This window comes from Macaca nemestrina, chromosome 18 (assembly GCF_043159975.1).
Source record: "Macaca nemestrina isolate mMacNem1 chromosome 18, mMacNem.hap1, whole genome shotgun sequence".
NCBI classification, from domain to species: Eukaryota; Metazoa; Chordata; class Mammalia; order Primates; family Cercopithecidae; genus Macaca; species Macaca nemestrina.
The window spans coordinates 67,690,623-67,706,147 of NC_092142.1; positions in this window are offsets into that span (position 1 = coordinate 67,690,623).

Below are 15,525 nucleotides of genomic sequence, written 5' to 3' on the forward strand. Positions count from 1 at the left end.
GGAATACGGGTTTTTTTTTTTTTTTAAGAAATAGTCTTGCTATGTTGCCAGGTCTATGTTGCCAGGCTGGTCTCAAACTCCTGGGCCCAAGCAATCCTCCCGCCTTGGCCTTCCAAAGTGCTGGGATTACAGGTGTGAGCCACTGCACCTGGCTGAGAATATGGGTTCTTTAAAGGGACAGAATTATACCAATAATAATTCAATCTATGACTCTTGCAAATTTCATATTATTTATATTTATTTAATATCTGTTAAATATTTATTAAATAAATATTTATTAAATATGCATTAGAGGCCTACCATGCCTAGACATTCTGCCAGACACTGGAGATACAGTGATCTACAGAGACACGGTGTCTGTGTTCATGGAGTGTTCAGTCTAGTGGGGGATATAAATAACAAACAGGAAGCCGGGTGCAGTGGCTTATGCATCTAATGCCAGTGCTTTGGGAGTCCATGGTAAGAGGATTGTTTAAAGCTGGGAGTTTGAGACCAGCCTAGGCAACACAGTGATAGCCTGTCTCTACAAAAAATTAAGACTGGGCACAGTGGTGCACACCTGTGGTCCCAGCTACTCAGGAAGCTGAGGCTGGTAGGTGGCTTGAGCCAGGAGTTTGAGATCGGCTTGGGCAAAATGGCAAAACCCATCTCTACAAAAACATACAAAAATTAACCACACGTGGTGGTGCACATCTATGGTCCCAGCTACTCAGGAGGCTGAGGTGGGAGGATCACTTGAACCCAGGAGGTTGAGGCTGCCATTAGCTGTGATCACACCACTGCACTCCAGCCTGGGTGAAAGAGCAAGACCCTGTCTCAAAATAAAATAAAATAAAATAACAGGAAAACAAATAAAGAAGTAAGTACAGATTGTGGTATTTGCTGGGAAGAAAATAGAGTTGAGATCAAGAGTAATGGAGGGTGGGATGAGATTGAATGGGCAGGAGATTTTTTTTTAATTGACACCTGAAGCATGAAGAGCTGCCCAGGAGAACCAGAGCAGGACAAATGTTTTCTCTAATGGGCCAGTTAGTAAATATTTTAGGCTTTGTGGGCCATACGATCTTTGCCTCTTTAGCTTACTTTTGCTGTTATTTTTAGAAAGCCGCTTTAGATGATACATGAATGAATGAGTGAGGCTGTGTTCCAATAAAACTTTATGGATACAGTACTAAAATTTGAATTTTATATGATTTTCATATATCTGAAATATTGGTCTTTTTAATTTTAATTTTTTCTAATTACTTGAAAATGTAAAAACTGGTTGGGCCATGGTGGCTCACAACTAATTCCAAGACTCTGGGAGGCCAAAGTGGGAGGATAGAATGAGGCCAGGAGATTGAGACCTGCCTGGGCAACATAGCAAGACCCCACCTACAAAAAGAAATAGCCAGGTAGTCCCTACTCAGGAGGCTGAGGCTGGAGAATGGAGTACTCCATTGTACTCCATCCTGGGCAACAGAGCAAGACCCTATCTCAAAAAAACCAAACAAACAAACAAAAAATGTAAAAACCACTTGTAGGTCATGGGCAGTATGAAAATAGACAGCAGGTAAGATTTGGTGCACAAGCTATAGTTTGCAAACTCCTGAGCTGCAGAGTAAGAATGGACCAGGCAGAGAGAACAGCAAGCGCAGAGGCCCTGAAGGTGAAAGAATTGAGACCAATTGAGGAACAAAATAGAGGGAATGAGCCGGGTGCGGTGGCTCACGTCTGTAATCCCAGCACTTTGGGAGACCGAGGTGGGCAGCGGATCACGAGGTCAGGAGATTGAGACCATCCTTGCTAACACAGTGAAACCCCATCTCTATAAAAAAAAAATAATAATACAAAAATTAGCCGGGTGTGGTGGCAGGGGCTTATAGTCCCAGCTACTCAGGAGGCTGAGGAGGGAGAATGGCGTGAACCCGGGAGGCGGAACTTGCAGTGAGCCGAGATCGTGACACTGCACTCGAGCTTGGGTGACAGAGTGAGACTCCGTCTCAAAAAAAAAAAAAAAAAAAAAAATAGAAGGAATGGATTATTTCTATGAGAAATAGAAAGCAGTTGAATGATTTTATGCTGGGGAGTGACAGGATCTGATTTTCAATTTTTAAGAGTTTGTTCTGGCATCTGTGAGAAGGATAGGCTCCATCCTTCCCTCTGCAGGTGCAGAGGGAAGTGGAGCAGAAACTGTTGCAATAATCCAGATGAGAGATGACAGTGGCTTGGGCCAACGTGGTCAAAAATAGCCACATTCTGGCCAGGCGCTGTGGCTCATGCCTGTAATCCCAGCACTTTGGGAGGCCAAGGCAGGCAGATCACTTGAGGTCAGGAGTTTGAGACCAGCCCAGCCAACATGGTAAAAACCCATCTTTACAAAAAATACAAAAATTAGCTGGGTGTGGTGGTGCCCACCTGTAATCCCAGCTACTCAGGAGGCTGAGGCAGGAGAATCGCTTGAACCCGGGAGATGGAGGTTGCAGTGAGCCAAAATTGCACCACTGCACTCCAGAGTGATAGACCAAGACTCCGTCTCAAAAAAAAAAAAAGAAAAAAAAATGGCTGGGAGAAGTGGCTCATGCCTGTAATCCCAGCTACTTGGGAGGCTGAGGCAGGAGAATCGCTTGAACTTGGTAGGCAGAGGTTGCAGTGAGCTGAGATCATGCCATTGCACTCCAGCCTAGGCAACAAGAGCGAAACTCTGTCTCAAAAAAAAAAAAAAAATCCCCCAAAATTAGCTGGGCATGGTGGTGCATGCCTCTGGTGCCAGCTACACCTACTGAGATGGGAGAATCCCTTGAGCCCAGGAGGTCAAGGTGGCAGTGAACCGAGATTGAATCACTGCACTCTAGCCTGGGAGATGGAAGTGAGACCCTGTCTCAAATAAAAAAAAAAAAAAAAGAGCTGTGGCAGAAATGAAGCAAGAACCTAGGTTAGATTATGAAAGAAAGGACTAGAAAGGAAAGTACCAACTTGGGGCCACATATTTATTTTATTGTTGCTGTTAAGTTTTCTTTTTCTTTTCTCAAATATCTATTTTTTATACATGGGCTGTGACCTCACTTTTATAAAACCATGTATTATTAGTATTGTGTGTGTTTTAAAATATAATCTATGTGGTCTTATAAGTCATAAGGCTTGACACTAATCAGCTGAAGAGGCTTGTGGGGACATGTTGGGGTATATGTGTGCATATTTGTTTTTATAAAACCATGTGGGGTTTTTTTTGTGTTGTTTTGTTTTGTTTTTTGTTTTTTAATTTATTTTTGAGACAGAGTCTCACTCTATTGCCCAAGCTGGAGTGCAGTGTCGCCATCTCGGCTCACTGCAACTTCTGCCTCCCGAATTCAAGTGATTCTCCTGCCTCAGCTTCCTGAGTAGCTGGGATTACAGGCGCGCACCACCATGCCCAGCTAATTTTTGTATTTTTAGTAGAGACAGGGTTTCACCATGTCGGTCAGGCTGGTCTTGAAATCCTGACCTTGTGATCTGCCCACCTTGGCCTCCCAAAGTGCTGGGATTACAGGCGTGAGCCATTGCACCTGGCCTCCGTGTGTTATTTTTAATCCTCACAAAAACCTCGTGAGGCAGGGTATTGTTAGCTCTCCTTTACAGGTGAAGAAACCGAGGCTCAGAGAGGATTGGAAGCACTTGCTCAGGGTCATAGCCGGTACTTCACAACTCCAGGTGCCTTCCCCAGGCACCCTGAAGGAATAATTCAGTGGGCATCATGATTAATTGGATTGGGACAGGAGGAGGAGGAGGAGGAGAGGAAAGGATCAAAAATGACAAGAACACTTCGAGCCTGACCAAGTGGAAAATAATCAGCAGGTCAGGAGGGAGTGCTGGGTTGATGGGGGAATGTTTAAGCCAAAGGAGTGAATACCTAATGGCAAAATTTGGTGCATCAGATTGGGGTTTGTAGGAATGTCCATAAGTGCTCTCCTTGTTGACTGGCCTTGCCACTGAGCACCTGAAGCCTGATAGCAACTGAACAATTTCAAGAGAGAAAAAAAAAAAAATCAACCCCATACTTTCTGGCAAATGGTGTGTTCCTCTGAGTACTTGGGTTTCTTTCTACATCAGCAGCTTGGCAACTTGTGCTATCTGTGGCTCTGACTATGCAGCCTGATTGATTGACCAGGCTTAAAAGGCCTGTTCTTGAATTTAAAATCTCAGGCTTCTAGTCCCTATAGGTCATCAACAAAGACCAAAAGGCCTGGCATGAACCCGAGGTTATTATTCACTGGAGAAGACATTATAAACCACAGAAACGTAAGCCCAGCAGGCAGGAATGGCCGCCCAGCTCACTAGGCACACAGTGTCCTCACTCCTCCATCCAGCATGATTCATAATTAAATCTTCAGGCAGCAGGCAAACTAGAATTTTGTGTAAACTGGCATTGGAGAGACACTTTGAGTGTAGTTTAATTTCAAAGTTCTAGAACTCCAGAATTTGACATGCTTGTGACATTTCAAGTACAGGCTGTCCCTTCTTACCCCTCACTGGGACTATACCCTGGGGAGAAATGACCCAAAGGGAAAAAAATTGTTGGATCACTAGCTAAACTCTAGGTTTAGAAAACTGTGCCATTATACAGACTCCATGTATGTTAAATATATCATGGTGGGCAAAAAAAAAGGCCATCTGTGGGTCTGTGGGCAAAAGACGTACAGAATTCATACATAAAGAAGAAATTTAAATGGCATTTATTCATAGTACAGGGTCACCATGTTGCACAATTCCAGGGGCAGCACTCACATTGGATTCTATTCACAGGGATATATATTTTGATGATTTGTGAGAGAAGATACTCAACCTCTTATAATAAGAGAAATGTTAATTAAAACAATAAGGTACTGTTTTCCATGTTTTGGATTAGCAAATCAAAGAGTTGACAGGATCCTATGTTGGTGGGAGTGTAATTCTACACCCCTTTTATGGAGGGTGTGGAGAGCACTGTGGACTGGCTCTCTCAGTCTGACTCATTCCACCCACTTCTAGGTGGAGACATTGGAAAGCTAAACCTACACGTCCCTGACTCCCTTGCAGCTAGAGTTTTGGATAGAAATTAGGACCTACTAGTTAGAAGAATTAATGAGACATGGGGTAGGTGATGGAAAGACAAAGGCCATTTTCCCTGTACTTTTGGCTGTCTCTGCTGTCAAGTAAGGTTGTGGAGACCTGAGATTTTTCTGCAGCATATTCAGAGTCCATTATCTGGTGTCCTAGGTGTCAGTAGTGACATTTTGATCCTAACTTCTGGCTGCAGTTCCAGTAGTGATCTCAGAGGAGTGGCTTCCCCAGAAAGTTAGCTGTGTATTAACCTGGGGACCTCTTGGAAGCCCAGGCTAAAGCCCCTCCTACAGTCATTTCAGCAATTTTGTGAACACCTAATTTCCTCTATTAAATCTCCTTTGGCTTGAACTACCTAAAGTGGTTTCTCGTTCTTGCACAAAACCGTGGTTGATATAGAGCATGATTTAAATAAATCTATAAAAGTTGCAAATGCAAATATGAGGCCAGGCATGGTGGCTCACCCTGTAATCCCAGTACTTTGAGAGGCTGAGGAGGGAGGATCCCTGGGGCCCAGGAATTCAAGACCAACCTGAGTAACATAGTGAGACCCCATCCTACAAAATATCAAAAAAATTAGCTGGGCATGGTAATGCATGCCTGGAGTCCCAGCTACTCAGGTGCTTGAGGCAGGAGAATTGCTTGAGCCCAGGAGAGCAAGGCTGCAGTGAGCCATGGACATGCCACTGCACTCCAGCCTGGGTGACAGAGTGAGACTCAGTCTCAAAAAACAAACAAACAAATGAAAAGAAAATGCAGGCCGGGCGCGGTGGCTCAAGCCTGTAATCCCAGCACTTTGGGAGGCCGAGACGGGCGGATCACGAGGTCAGGAGATCGAGACCATCCTGGCTAACCCGGTGAAACCCTGTCTCTACTAAAAAATACAAAACACTAGCCGGGCGAGGTGGCGGGCGCCTGTAGTCCCAGTTACTTGGGAGGCTGAGGCAGGAGAATGGCGTAAACCCGGGAGGCGGAGCTTGCAGTGAGCTGAGATCCGGCCACTGCACTCCAGCCCGGGCGACAGAGTGACACTCCGTCTCAAAAAAAAAAAAAAAAAAAAAAAAAAAAGAAAAGAAAATGCAAATAAAATATGCCTCTTAGCTAGTACTTCTACTCCTAGGACTGTAGCTAACAGATATGTTTTTACATGTGTGAAATAATTTATGCACAAAGATGTTCACTGCACCATTGCTTATAGTAGTAAAAGATCAGAAACAAGCCAAATGTTCATCAGTAGAAGATCAGCTAAATAAATTAGGGAGACCCATTTCAGTGGAATACTATGCAGCAGTTTAAAAAGAAAAAAGGAAGAAAAATAATCAAACAGCTTGCTATATACTCATAGAGAACAAGCTGTAAATTATATAAAGTGAAAGAAGTAAGGTCCAGAACACTGTCAAAAAATGGAAAGAAGGGCTGGGCATGGTGGTTCATGCCTGTAATCCCAGCACTTTGGGAGGCCAAGGTGGGTGGATCACCTGAGGTCAGGAGTTCGGGACCAGCCTGGCCAACATGGTGAAACACCATCTTTACTAAAAACACAAAAAATTACCTGGGTATGGTGGCACGCACCTGTAATCCCAGCTACTCGGGAGGCTGAGGCAGGAGAATTGCTTGAACCTCTGAGGTGGAGGTTGCAGTGAGCCAAGATCATGCCATTGCACTCCAGCCTAGGCAACAGAGTGAGACTCTGTCTCAGGAAAAAAAAAAAAAAAATAGGTTCTCTTGTTTTTTTGTTGTTGTTGTTTGTTTGTTTGTTTGTTTGTTTTAGAGCTGGAGTGCAATGGCACCATCACGGTTCACTGCAGCCTCAACCTCAAGGGCTCAAGCAATTTTCCCACCTCAACCACTTGGGACCACAGTCACGTGCCACCACACTAGCTAATTTTTGTATTTTTTATAGAGACAGGGTTTTGCTATGTTGCCCAGACTGGTCTTGAACTCCTGGGCTCAAGCCATCTGCCTGACTCAGCCTCCCTAAGTGATGGAATTACAGGTGTGAGCCACCGCACCGGCCAATAAAATTTTATTAAGATAAAATAAAATCCTAGCACTTTGGGAGGCTGAGACGGGTGGATCACGAGGTCAGGAGATCGAGACCATCCTGGCTAACACGGTGAAACCCTGTCTCTACTAAAAAATACAAAAACCTAGCCGGGCGAGGTGGGAGGCACCTGTAGTCCCAGCTACTTGGGAGGCTGAGGCAGGAGAATGGCATAAACCCGGGAGGCGAGCTTGCAGTGAGCTGAGATCGTGCCACTGCACTCCAGCCTGGACAACAGAGCGAGACCCTGTCTCAAAAATAAATAAATAAATAATAAAATAAAATAAAATAACCCACATTTCCCCACAATTTAGAGAATCTCCGAGAGTCCTTTCCTTTCCTTTTCCTCTCTCTCTTATTGTCTCCCCCATGAAAATCAACTAAGGGACTTAAGCAGGGTCGTGGCTCAAGCTGATCTCTTGTGACAAAATTTCTGTCTCCTAAAGCCTCTGTGACATGATAGGAAGAGATCCCAGCAAATCCCCTGGCACTGATCAGTGAGAGAGCCCCCAGTCCTGGCCTTTGTTTTCTATTCAGCTCTTGCTTCAATAATCCCTGCCGCTTTCTCCTGCATCATTAATCTTCTCCACCCATTGGATTTTCCCGTCAGCCTTCAGTCATCCTTAATTTATCAATGTTAAAGAAAACAAATACCCCCGGCCGGGCGCAGTGGCTCACGTCTGTAATCCCAGCACTTTGGGAGGCTGAGGCGGGCGGATCACCTGAGGTCAGGAGTTCGAGGCCATCCTGGCTAACATGGTGAAACCCCGTCTCTACTAAAAATACAAAAAATTAGCTGGGTATGGTGTCAGGCACCTGTAGTCCCAGCTACTTGGGAGGCTGAGGCAAGAGAATCGCTTGAACCCGGGAGGTCAAGGTTGCAGTGAGCTGAGATGGCACCACTGCACTACAGCCTGGGTGACAGAACAAGACTCCATCTTAAAATTGAAAACAAAACAACAAAAAGCCCAAATACCTATCATAGGGATGGATAGTGTACCAGTCAGGCTTTCTCAGGCCGGAAGGCAGAATCTTGTCTGTCCAGATGACTCTGAGCAACCCTGAGGGTTTGTCAGACAGGGAGGTGCTGAGAGTCAGAAACTGTTCCCCAGGGCAGGATGGCCAGGGAGGGTGGAGAGCCGAGCTCCACCTCAGCATCACCTGGGGACATCTTCCTGCCTTCTCCTTACTTAGCTGGTGTTTGTGCCGCCTGGGGGAGACGCCAGTGAGGCTGCTCCTGGTCTCTCCAGCCACATCCGATTCTGAGAGGTCTCAGCTTACTGCCTGGGCTGCCATGTTGTGCCACAGGCCCTAAACACCCTGGGCCACGGCTGACTGACCTAAGAGTGGACAGTAGACCCAGTGGGACACCGATTCTTCGGCTGGGCTGAGGCAGTCAGGCTCTTTGTCCTGGAAATGTGGGACGGAGATGAAAGCAGTTAGAAGAAAGTTGAAAGGCAAGGTTGTATTGTGCTGGGGCTGTGGAGGGGCTGTGGAGGCCATGTCAGGTCAGATGAGGAGACGGAAGATGGCTGCGAGAGAAGGGGAAGGGCAGGGAGAGGCAGAAATGAGAAAGCCTGGTGGCCCAGAGAGCATGACCTTGGTTCTTGACTTTCTGGATCCGGTTCCTGATAGCCAGCCTTATCATTCCTCTTCTATCGCTGGATGCCCTGAAGTAAATCCCTCTTCATGTGAGCTGGCTCTAGGTCCCAGGTCATCAGACTGGACCACCCTCCTCCCTACTTAAGGCAGACAGCTACGGAACCTGAGTCACTCCTCCCTGTTCCTTGATGATTTCACCTTCTCTCCAACACTAAGAATCATAATCACTTCAATACCAATGAAGAGGAGGACGCTTGAGAACATTATGCTAGTGAGAATTTATAACTATTGTTCCAATAGCTGTAACCCCACAATCCTGATTTTAAGCATCCTGCTCGATAATCACTACCTCTCCCTCCAGCCCACTTTTCAAGTATTCCAACTCCAGTAATTCTTTGACTCCTTTTGGACCTGCAATCCATTGATTCTACCACCTTTCCATCATCTCTTACACTTGACATTGCCTCACTTCCGTCTTCGCGTCTGACATTCCATGGTCCATCATTACAGTCACTCCTTTATATATATCCTCAACTTCCTTGCCCCTTTTCTGTACTCACCCAGGAAAACACCATTAATTCCAACTCTTCTACTCTGCAGCTGTACCCGTGCAGCTCAACAGGCTGGGGAAAACTCACGACCACAGGGACTTGTTTCAAATGCCTGACCATTAACTTCAAGTGGACCCCTGGGGTTGCTTGGCAATCTTACCACTTTTCTCAGGCCATTCACTCTCCCACTCTCCTAGAGATTATTTCATGCCTTCTCTCTCTTCTTATGCACAGCCCGTCTCCTGTGTGCTCACCCTCAGCCAATTATTTCATTACAAGAGAACTTCCACAAGCTCCCACGCCCGCATCCCTGCATCTGTGAACATGTGTGCCCCACCTTTCTTCCTTCCACAGCTCTTTTTTTTTTTTTTTTTTGAGGTGGAATCTTGCTCTGTCACCTAGGCTGGAGTGCAGTGGTGCAAGCTCAGCTTACTGCAACCTCCGCCTCCCAGGTTCAAGCGATTCACCTGCCTCAGCCTCCCAGGTAGCTGGGATTACAGGCTTGAGTCACCACGCCCAGATAATTTTTGTATTTTTGGTAGAGACAGGGGTTTCACCATGTTGCTCAGGCTGGTCTCGAACTCCTGGCCTCAGGTGATCTGTCCGCCTTGGTCTCCCAAAGTGCTGGGATTATAGGCGTGAGTCACGGCGCCCAGCCTCTTTCCACAGCTCTGCATGGGATATTTTTGTTTGTTTGTTTGTTGTTGTTGTTTGTCATTTGACAAGGTCTCTGTCACCGAGGCTAGCGTGCAGCGGCACAATCATGGTTCACTGCAACTTTGACCTTCCAGGCTCAAATGATCCTCCTGCCTCAGGCTTCCAAAGTGCTGGGAATACAGGTGCCAGCCGCTGAACCAGATCCCCTGCACCCCTTTTTAAAGATCAATCCAGGCCAGGCGTGGTGGCTCACGCCTGTAATCCCAGCACTTTGTGAGGCCGAGGTGGGCAGATCACCTGAGGTCGGGAGTTTGAGATCAGCCTGACCAACATGGAGAAACCCCGTCTCTACTAAAAATACAAAAAATTACCTGGGCATGGTGGTGCATGCCTGTAATTCCAGCTACTCGGGAGGTTGAGGCAGGAGAATCGATTGAACCCGGGAGGCAGAGGTCGTGGTGAGCTGAGATTGTGCCATTGCACTCCAGCCTGAGCAACAAGAGTGAAACTCTGTCTCAAAAAAATAAATAAATAAAAATAAAAAATAAATTAAAAAATTAAAAAAATAAAGATCAATCCATCACTTAGCAGTAGATTTAGCCCTTTTTTTCCACATGGCCCATTGCTTCAATAATCCCTCCCACTTTCTCCTGTATCCTCAGTCTCCTCCACCCATTGCATTTTTCCCATCAGACTTTAATCAGCCTGTAATTTATCAATGTTAAAAGAAAAGAAAAGAAAAGAAAAGGCCGGGCGCGGTGGCTCACACCTGTAATCCCAGCACTTTGGGAGGCCGAAGCGGGCAGATCACAAGCTCAGGAGTTCAAGACCAGCCTGGCCAAGATAGTGAAATCCCATCTCTAATAAAAATACAAAAATTAGTTGGGCATGGTGGCAGGCGTCTGTAGTCCCAGCTACTCAGGAGGCTGAGGCAGGAGAATCGCTTGAACTTGGGAGGCGGAGGTTGCAGTGAGCTGAGATCGTGCTGCTGCACTCCAGCCTGACAATAGAGTGAGACTCCATCTCAAAAAAAAAAAAAAAACCCACAAAAAAACAAAACTAATACCTGCTGGACGAACTAGTTTATGCCTGTAATCTCAGCAATTTGGGAGGCCAAGGCAGGAGGATCACTTGAGTCCAGGAGTTCAAGACGAGCCCCGGCAACATAGTGAGACTCCATCTCTACAAATTTTTTTTTTTTTTTTTTTTTTCAGATGAAGTCTCGCTCTTGTCACCCAGCCTGGAGTGCAATGATGTAATCTCAGCTCACTGCAACCTCTGCCTCCCGAGTTCAAGAGATTATCTGCCTCAGCCTCCCGAATAGCTGGGATTACTGGCATGCGCCACCACACCCGGCTAATTTTGTATTTTTAGTAGAGACGGGGTTTCACCATGTTGGCCAGGCTGATCTCAAACTCCGGACCTCAGGTGATCTGGCCTCCTCGGTCTCTTAAAGTCCTGGGATTACAGGTGCGAGCCACCATGCCCAGCCAAAACATTTGTTAAAAGTGTGGTCTCACCTACTTGGGAGGCTGAGGTAAGAGAACCATTTTAGCCCAGGAGGTCAAAGCTGCAGTGAACCATGATCACACCACTGCGCCCCAGCTGTCTGAGGGAGGGATAGATGGGTATACATGTGATAAAGCAAGTATAGTAAAATGTTGGTTGCAGAATCTAGAGAGTGTGTCTGCATATGTTCACTGTAAAATTCCTTCAACTTTTTGGTATGTTGGAAAACTTTCACAATAAAATGTTGGGAAAAGGTTCCTAGCTTGACTTCACATCTTCCTCCTGCTCTTACCTAATTACTCTGCTCCCTCCCTTTCCAGAAAATCTCCTGAAAAGCTTGTCTGAGCTCATACCTCCAATTCCTCTCCTCCTCCTGTTTCTTCTCACCACAATTACAATTCAGCTTTCACCCCAGCAGTCCACCAAAATGTCTCAAAGCTCACCAATGATTTCCACTTTAGGAGATCCAATGGCCATTGATCAGTCCTACTCTTGCTTAACCTATCAGCTGCAGAATTTGACTTAGTTGATCACTCCCTGCTCCTTACAAAACTTTCTCTATTTTTTTTTTGAGATGGATTCTCGCTCTGTTGCCCAAGCTGCAGTGCAATGGAGCGATCTCAGCTCACTGCAACCTCTGCCTCCTGGGTTCAAGCGATTCTCCTGCCTCAGCCTCCTGGAGTAGCTGGGATTACAGCTATGGACCACCATGCCCAGCTTATTTTTGTATTTTTAGTAGAGATGAGGTTTCACCACGTTGGCCAGGCTGGTCTTGAACTCCTGACCTCAAGTGATCCACCTGCCTTGGTCTCCCAAAGTGCTGGGATTACAGGCCTGAGCCACTGCGCCCAGCCCTTACAAAACTCTTTCTTTCCTTAATTCAGTATGGCACTCTGTCATCCATTTCTACTACCTGACTCAGTCTCCTCTGTTGGTTTCTTATCTGCCCAGCCTCTTAAAGTTGGATATGCCTCAGGGCTCAGTCCTTAAACATTTGCTTTATCTACATTCCCTCCCTCAGTTATCTCATGCAATTTCATGGATTTTTTTTTTTTTTTTTTTTTTTTTTAGATAGGGTTTCACTCCTGTTTCCCAAGCTGGAGTGCAGTGGTGGCTTTTGGCTGCCTATTATCTGAGCAACAGGGGTGACTGGGCCACAATGCTCCAGCAATCTAACCTGGGCTTGTTTTCACAGCGGGGGCAGTCTCCCAAGAGAAGAGCAGACATGTGCAAGGCCCAGGTGTGGACACCATCATTTCTGCTGCATTATGTTGGCCAAAGCAAGGCCAGCCCAGATTCTAGGGCTGGAGAAATAGATGCCACCATTTAGAGAGGAGAGGCTGCAAAGTCTTATCATAAAGGATGAAAATACAGTGAGGGGTAAGGGTGGCCAGTTTTGATATCAAACTACTACCAGAGCATGGGTGCCTGGGCTTGGGGAGTTTCTTTTCTTTTTCTTTTTTTTAGACAGAATCTCACTCTGTTTCCCAGGCTGGAGTGCAGTGATGCGATCTCGGCTCACTGTATCCTCTGCCCCCTGGGGTTCAAGTGATTCTGCTGCCTCAGCCTCTGGAGTAGCTGGGAGTACAGGCACGAACCACCACACCCAGCTCATTTTTGTATTTTTAGTAGAGACGGGGTTTTGCCTTGTTGGTCAGGCTGGTCTCGAACTCCTAACCACCCGCCTTGGCCTCCCAAAATGCTGGGATTACAGGCATGAGTCACCAAGTTGGGCCTAAAATCCTTAACTTAATCACACCTGCAAAATCCCTTTTGCCATGCAAAGCAACATATTCACAGGTTCCAGGGATTTGAATGTAGACATATTGGGGGGGCCATTAGCCTGACTACCCCAGATATTTTCCCAGAAACTAACAAAGCTTAAGCTTCAAGGGCCCACTGGCACAAGCCTCTCATTAAGACCCAGAAGGCAGCCCTGGCAATCTGTTCACACGGTTGTATACATTTTTGAAAATTTGCAAAGTTTTAAGACATTTAGGCCAAGTTCAGAGGCTCACGCCTCTAATCCCCTCACTTTGGGAGGCTGAGGCAGGAGGATCTCTTGAGCTCAGGAGCAGCGGAAGATAGATGTCCCCACTCAAGAAGAGAAAGACGGAGAGAAGCTCTTACCTTCCTTGACTTTTTTGTTCTATTTGGGCCCCAAATAGATGGGATGATGCCCATCCACATTGCAGAGAGTCAAATTCTGTCCTCAGTCTACTGATTCAAATGCTAATCTCCCCCAGAAACACCCTCACAGACACACCCAGAGTGTTTTACCAGCTATCTGGTCATTCCTTAGCCCAGTGAAGTTGACACATAAAATTAACCATGACACACCTAGACCTTAAAAGACCCTGCAGCTTGGTCTTTGGAAGTTCTACCACTGCTGTATAAAGAAGCCCAAGGCAGCCGGGGGTGGTGGCTCATGCCTGTAATCCCAGCACTTTGGGAGGCTGAGGCAGGTGAATCATGAGATCAGGAGTTCAAGACCAGCCTGGCCAATTTGGTGAAACCCCGTCTCTACTAAAAATACAAAAACTAGCCGGGTGTGGTGGTACATGCCTGTAGTCCCAGCTACTGCTACTCAAGAGGCTGAGGCAGAAGAATCACTTGAACCCGGGAGGTGGAACTTGCAGTGAGCTGAGATTGCACCACTGCACTCCAGCCTGGGCGACAGCATGAGACTCCATCTCAAAAAAATAAATAAAAAAGAAGCCCAAGGCTGGGCACAGGGACTCACACCTATAATCCCAGCACTTTGGGAGGCTAGGTCAGGAGGATCACTTGAGCCCAGGAGTTCAAGACCGTCTTGGGGAACATAGCAAGCCCCTGTCTCTACAAAAAAAAAAAAAAAAAAAAAAAAGCCAGGCATGGTGGCATGCACCTGTAGTCCCAGCTACTCAGGAGGCTGAGACGGAAGGGTGGCTTGAGCCTGGGAGATGGAGGTTGCAGTGAGCCCTAATTGGGCCACTGCACTCCAGCATGGGTAACACAGCAAGACTCTGTCTCAAAAATAAGAAACCCCATCACACACACATATACACGCACACACACAAAAGCCCAAGTAGGGAGGCCTAGCTAAGAACCAACACCCAACACCAGACATGAATGAGGCTATCCTAAGCCATCCAATCCTAGTCCAGCCACAAGATGACTGCAGCTGCTTGAGGGATTCAAGGTAAAACTAACAGAAGAACCATCCAGCTGATCGCAGCCTAAATTGCTGACCCACAGAATTATAAGTAAAGAGAATGTTGGTTGTTTTAAGAACTAAATTTTGGAGTGCTTTGTTACACAGTAATACTTAACTGATACAGAGCATATACATACAAATGCACCTTTTATTTATTTATTTATTTATTTTAAAGACTTGCTTTTTTAAGGAATCTCCCTCTGCCACTTAGGCTGGAGTGCAGTGGTGCAATCTGGGCTCACTGCAACCTCTGCCTCCCAGGTGCAAGCAATTCTCCTGCTTCAGCCTCCCAAGTAGGTGGGATTATAGGTGCCTACCACCACACCTGGCTAATTTTTTGTGTTTTTTAGTAGAGAAGGGGTTTCATCATGTCAGCCTGGCTGGTCTCAAACTCCTGACCTCAGGTGATCCGCCTGCCTCGGCCTCCCAAAGTGCTGGGATTACAGGCGTGAGCCACTGCATTTCTTTTAATTTTTTTTGGAGACTTTTTTTCTTGCTCTGTTGCCCAGGCTAGACCGTAGTGTTACTATCATGGCTTACTGCAACCTGGACCTCCTGGGCTCAAGCCGTCCTGCGGCTTCAGCCTCCTGAGTGGCTGAGACAATAGACACGTGCCACTACACTCAGCTAATTTTCGTATGTTTTTTGTAGAAGCAATATTTCACCATGTTGCCCAGACTGGTCTCAACTCCTAGGCTCAAGCAATCCGCCCACCTCGGTCTCCCAACGTTCTGGGATTACTGGCATGAGCCACCTTGCCCAGCCCAAACTATTCCTGCAGATACTGAGATGACCATATTTTTCTCTGTTAACCAGGGAATATGGTCCATTATATGAAAAGATTTTGTGCTGTTGAAATGCCTTTGCCTTCCTAGATAATCAATTGCATTTATTTTCTTTCTTTCTTT